The sequence below is a fragment of the Arachis ipaensis genome, chromosome B10 (assembly GCF_059453495.1).
Source record: "Arachis ipaensis isolate K30076 ecotype BB chromosome B10, ASM5945349v1, whole genome shotgun sequence".
Taxonomy (NCBI): domain Eukaryota; kingdom Viridiplantae; phylum Streptophyta; class Magnoliopsida; order Fabales; family Fabaceae; genus Arachis; species Arachis ipaensis.
In genome coordinates this window covers 33976951-33982942 of record NC_142435.1, presented here as the reverse complement: position 1 = coordinate 33982942, position 5992 = coordinate 33976951, and the positions used below count along the sequence as shown (strand labels likewise).

The window sequence follows — 5992 nt, the reverse complement described above, 5'->3', positions numbered from 1 at the left end:
TCTTGCATGCATCACATGTTTAGATCCAAAATTTTCATGCATTGCATCTTTTTCATGTTTTTCCCTTTCTTCATTAAAAATTCAAAATTCAAAAAAATATCTTTCCCTTTTTCACTCATAAATTTCGAAAATTTGGATTGACTTTTTCAAAAAAATTTTAAAATCTAGTTGTTTTTATGAGTCAAATCAAATTTTCAATTTAAAAATCTTATCTTTTTCAAAATCTTTTTCAAAAATCAAATCTTTTTCATTTTTCTTATTTATTTTCGAAAATTTTAAAAATATTTTTCAAAAATCTTTTTCTTAATTTTATCTCATAATTTTCGAAAATATCATCAACAATTAATGTTCTGATTCAAAAATTTCAAGTTTGTTACTTAGTTGTTAAGAAAGATTCAAACTTTAAGTTCTAAAATCATATCTTGTGATTTCTTGTGAATCAAGTCATTAATTGTGATTTTGAAAATCAAATCTTTTTCAAAACTAATTTCAATCATATCTTTTCAAAAATATTTTTTTATCTTATCTTTTTCAAAATCATATCTTTTTAAATCATACCTTTTTCAAAAATTTGATTTTAAAATATCTTTTCTAACTTCTTGTCTTCTTATCTTTTCAAAATTGAATTTCAAATCTTTTTCAACTAACTAATTAACTTTTTGTTTGTTTCTTATCTCTTTCAAAACTACCTAACTAACTATCCCTCTCTAATTTTTGAAAATACCTCCCTCTTTTTCAAAAATTCTTTTTAATTAATTAATTGTTTCAATTTTTAATTTTAATTTTAATTTTATCTTAATTTTCGAAAATCATTAACTCCTTTTTAAAATTTATTTTCGAAAACTTCTCTTTCCCTCATCTTCTTCTATTTATTTAATTACTTACTAACACTTCTCTTCATCTCATATCTCTATTCTCCCCCCTTTTCTTTCCTTACATTACATTCTTTTCTTCTTCTACTCACCCAAAGAAATCTCTATACTGTGACATAGAGGATTCCATATTTTCTGTGTTATTCCCTTCTTTGTCATATGAGCAGGAGCAAGGACAAGAACATTCTTGTTGAAGCAGATCCAGAACCTAAAAGGACTCTGAAAAGGAAACTAAGAGAAGCTAAAATACAACAATCCAGAGACAACCTTACAGGAATTTTCGAACAGAAAGAGGAGATGGCAGCTGAAAATAATAATAATGCAAGGAGGATGCTTAGTGACTTTACTGCACCTAATTCCAATTTACATGGAAGAAACATCTCAATTCCTACCATTGGAGCAAACAATTTTGAGCTTAAACCTCAATTAGTTTCTCTGATGCAGCAGAACTGTAAGTTTCATGGACTTCCATCTGAAGATCCTTTTCAGTTCTTAACTGAATTCTTGCAGATCTGTGATACTGTTAAGACCAATGGGGTTGATCCCGAGGTCTACAGGCTCATGCTTTTCCCTTTTACTATGAGAGACAGAGCTAGAATATGGTTGGACTCTCAACCTAAGGATAGCCTGAACTCTTGGGATAAGCTGGTCAAGGCTTTCTTAGCCAAGTTCTTTCCTCCTCAAAAGCTGAGTAAGCTTAGAGTGGATATTCAAACTTTTAGACAGAAAGAAGGTGAATCTCTCTTTGAAGCTTGGGAGAGATACAAGGAACTGACCAAAAAGTGTCCTTCTGACATGCTTTCAGAATGGACCATCCTGGATATATTCTATGATGGTCTGTCTGAATTAGCTAAGATGTCATTGGATACTTCTGTAGGTGGATCCATTCACCTAAAGAAAATGCCTGCAGAAGCTCAAGAACTCATTGACATGGTTGCTAATAACCAGTTCATGTACACTTCTGAGAGGAATCCTGTGAGTAATGGGACGCCTCAGAAGAAGGGAGTTCTTGAAATTGATACTCTAAATGCCATATTGGCTCAGAATAAAATATTGACTCAGCAAGTCAATATGATTTCTCAGAGTCTGAATGGAATGCAAGCTGCATCGAACAGTACTCAAGAGGCATCTTCTGAAGAAGAAGCCTATGATCCTGAAAACCCTGCAATAGCAGAGGTGAATTACATGGGTGAACCATATGAAAACACCTATAATCCCTCATGGAGAAATCACCCAAATCTCTCATGGAAGGATCAAAAAAAGCCTCAACAAGGCTTTAATAATGGTGGAAGAAACAAGTGTAGCAATAGCAAGTCTTTTCCATCATCCACTCAGCAAAAGACAGAGTTCTGAGCAGAATCCATCTAGTTTGGTAAATATAGTCTCTGATTTATCTAAGGCCACTCTGTGTTTTATGAATGAAACAAGGTCCTCCATTAGAAATTTGGAGGCACAAGTGGGCCAGCTGAGTAAAAGGATCACTGAAATCCCTCCTAGTACTCTCCCAAGCAATACAGAAGAAAATCCAAAAGGAAAGTGCAAGGCCATTGATATAACCATCATGGCCGAATCCAAGGAGGAAGGGGAGGACGTGAATCCCAAGGAGGAAGACCTCCTGGGATGTCCAGTGATCAATAAGGAGTTTCCCTCTGAGGAACCAAAGGAATCTGAGACTCATCTAGAGACCATAGAGATTCCATTGAACCTCCTTGTGCCATTCATGAGCTCTGATGAGTATTCTTCTTCTGAAAAGAATGGAGATGTTACTGAAGAGCAAGTTGCCAAGTTCCTTGGTGCAATCATGAAGCTGAACGCCAATTTATTTGGTAATGAGACTTGGGGAGATGAACCTCCCCTATTCACCAATGAACTAAATGCATTGGATCAACTGAGATTGCCTCAGAAGAAACAGGATCCTGGAAAGTTCCTAATACCTTGTACCATAGGCACCATGATCTTTGAGAAGGCTCTATGTGACCTTGGGTCAGGAATAAACCTCATGCCACTCTCTGTAATGGAGAAACTGGGAATCTTTGAGGTGCAAGCTGCCAGAATCTCATTAGAGATGGCAGACAACTCAAGAAAAGAGGCTTATGGACAAGTAGAGGACGTGTTAGTGAAGGTTGAAGGCCTTTACATCCCTGCTAATTTTATAATCCTGGATACTGGGAAGGATGAGGATGAATCCATCATTCTTGGAAGACCCTTCCTAGCCACAGCAAGAGCTGTGATTGATGTAGACAGAGGTGAACTAGTCCTTCAATTGAATAAGGACTCCCTTGTGTTTAAAACTCAAGGTCATCCTTCTGTAAACATGGAAAAGAGGCACAGTAAGCTTCTCTCAGTACAGAGTCAACTAAAGCCCCCACAGTCAAACTCTAAGTTTGGTGTTGAACTCCCATATCCAAACTCTAAGTTTGGTGTTGGGAGTCTATAAAATTGACCTGATCACCTGTGTGGCTCCATGAGAGCCCACTGTCAAGCTATTGACATTAAAGAAGCGCTTGTTGGGAGGCAACCCAATTTTTATTTATCTAATTCTATTTTTATTTTAATTTTTTTTTCATGTATTATTAGGTTCATGATCATGTGGAGTCACAAAATAAATAGAAAAATCAAAAACAGAATAAAAAACAGCAGAAGAAAAATCACACCCTGGAGGAAGGGCTTACTGGCGTTTAAACGCCAGTAAGGAGCATCTGGCTGACGTTCAACGCCAGAACAGAGCATGGATCTGGCGTTGAATGCCCAAAACAAGCAGCATTCTGGCGTTCAGACGCCAGGAATGCACACTGAGGAAAGCTGGCGCTGAACGCCATAAACAAGCATAGAACTGGCGTTCAACGCCAGAAACATGCTGCATCTGGGCGCTGAACGCCCAGAACAAGCATCAATTCGGCATTTAAACGCCAGAATTGCATGCAAAGGCATTTTACATGCCTAATTGGTGCAGGAATGTAAATCCTTGACACCTCAAGATCTGTGGACCCCACAGGATCATCTCAGCATCTGTGGACCCCACAGGATCCCCACCTACCTCCACTCATACTCTTCCCTCTTCTCAATGTTCATCCTCTCTTCCCAATAAACACCCTTCCCCAAAACCCTTCACCAATCACATCAAGTTCTCTTCCCTACTACCCCTTCACCACCCACATCCATCCACTCTTCCCCATAAACGTACCTCATAAACCCCACCTACCTTCAAAATTCAAAATCACTTTCCCACCCAAACCCACCCTAAATGGCCGAACCTAACCCCCCTCCATACACTATATAAACCCCTCCACTCTTCTTTATTTTCACACAACACAACCCTCTCTTCCCCTTCTTGGCCGAAACACAACTCTCTCTCCCTCTCCTCCAATTCTTATTCTTCTTCTTCTTTTCTTTCTTCTCTTGCTCGAGGGCGAGCAATATTCTAAGTTTGGTGTGGTAAAAGCATAAAGCTTTTTGTTTTTCCATTACCATTGATGGCACCTAAGACTGGAGAATCCTCTAGAAAAGGGAAAGGGAAGACAAAAGCTTCCACCTCCGAGTCATGGGAGATGGAAAGATTCATCTCCAAAGCCCATCAAGACCATTTCTATGATGTTGTGGCCAAGAAGAAGGTGATCCCTGAAGTCCCTTTCAAACTCAAGAAAAGAGAGTATCCGGAGATCCGACATGAGATCCAAAAAAGTGGTTGGGAAGTTCTAACAAACCCCATCCAACAAGTCAGAATTCTAATGGTTCAAGAGTTCTATGCTAATGCATGGATCACTAGGAACCATGATCAAAGTAAGAACCCGAACCCAAAGAATTATCTCACCATGGTTTGGGGGAATTACTTAGATTTTAGTCTGGAAAATGTGAGGTTGGCGTTCAACTTGCCAATAATGGAAGAGAACGCACGCCCCTACACAAGGAGAGTCAACTTTGATCAAAGGTTAGACCAAGTCCTCATGGACATATGTGTGGAAGGAGCTCAATGGAAGATTGACTCAAAAGGCAAACTGGTTCAACTGAGAAGACTGGACCTTAAGCCTGTAGCTAGAGAATGGTTGGAGTTCATTCAACGCTCAATCATTCCCACTAGCAACCGGTCTGAAGTTACTATAGACCGGACCATCATGATCCATAGCATCATGATTGGAGAAGAGGTGGATGTTCATGAGATTATACCTCAAGAACTCTACAAGGTGGCTGACAAGTCCTCCACTATGGCAAGGGATGCACTTTCCTCCACATAATTTTTGGGAGCAAATCAACACCTCCCTAGGAGAATTAAGCTCCAAAATGGGACAATTAAGGGTGGAACATCAAGAGCACTCAATCATCCTCCATGAAATTAGAGAAGATCAAAGAGCTATGAGGGAGGAGCAACAAAGACAAGGAAGAGACATAGAAGAGCTCAAGGACATCATTGGTTCCTCAAGAAGGAAACGCCGCCATCACTAAGGTGGACTCATTCCTTGTTCTTAAATTTTTTGTTTTTCGTTTTCTTATGTTAAATGTTTATCTATATTTGTGCCTTTATTACATGATCATTAGTGTCTAAGTGTCTATGCCTTAAAGTAGTGAATATCAATCCATCAGCTTTCTTAAATGATAAATGTTTTTAATTCAAAAGAACAAGAAGTACATGAGTTTCAAATTTATCCTTGAACTTAGTTTAATTATATTGATGTGGTGACCATACTTTTTGTTTTCTGAATGAATGCTTGAACAGTGCATATGTCTTTTGAAGTTGTTGTTTAAGAATGTTAAATATGTTGGCTCTTGAAAGAATGATGATAAGGAGAAATGTTATTTGATAATCTGAAAAATCATAAAAATGATTCTTGAAGCAAGAAAAAGCAGTGAATACAAAAGCTTGCAGAAAAAAAAAGAAAAAAAATGGCAAAAAAATATAGAAAAAGAAAAAGCAAGCAGAAAAAGCCAAAAGGTCTTAAAACCAAAAGGCAAGAGCAAAAAGCCAATAACCCTTAAAACCAAAAGGCAAGGGTAATAAAAAGGATCCCAAGGCTTTGAGCATCAGTGGATAGGAGGGCCTAAAGGAATAAAATCCTGGCCTAAGCGGCTAAACCAAGCTGTCCCTAACCATGTGCTTGTGGCGTGAAGGTGTCAAGTGAAAACTT

The 5992-nt window shown here is 38.1% G+C and overlaps 1 non-coding gene across 1 annotated transcript; it reads right to left on the bottom strand.

The window, feature by feature from the left end:
* Nucleotides 1-1565: 1565 nt before the first annotated feature.
* Nucleotides 1566-1673, bottom strand: LOC148579646 (small nucleolar RNA R71). The gene has a single exon (XR_015894805.1). It is a non-coding gene; the product is annotated as a small nucleolar RNA R71 (small nucleolar RNA).
* Between the last annotated feature and the right edge of the window lie 4319 nt (nucleotides 1674-5992).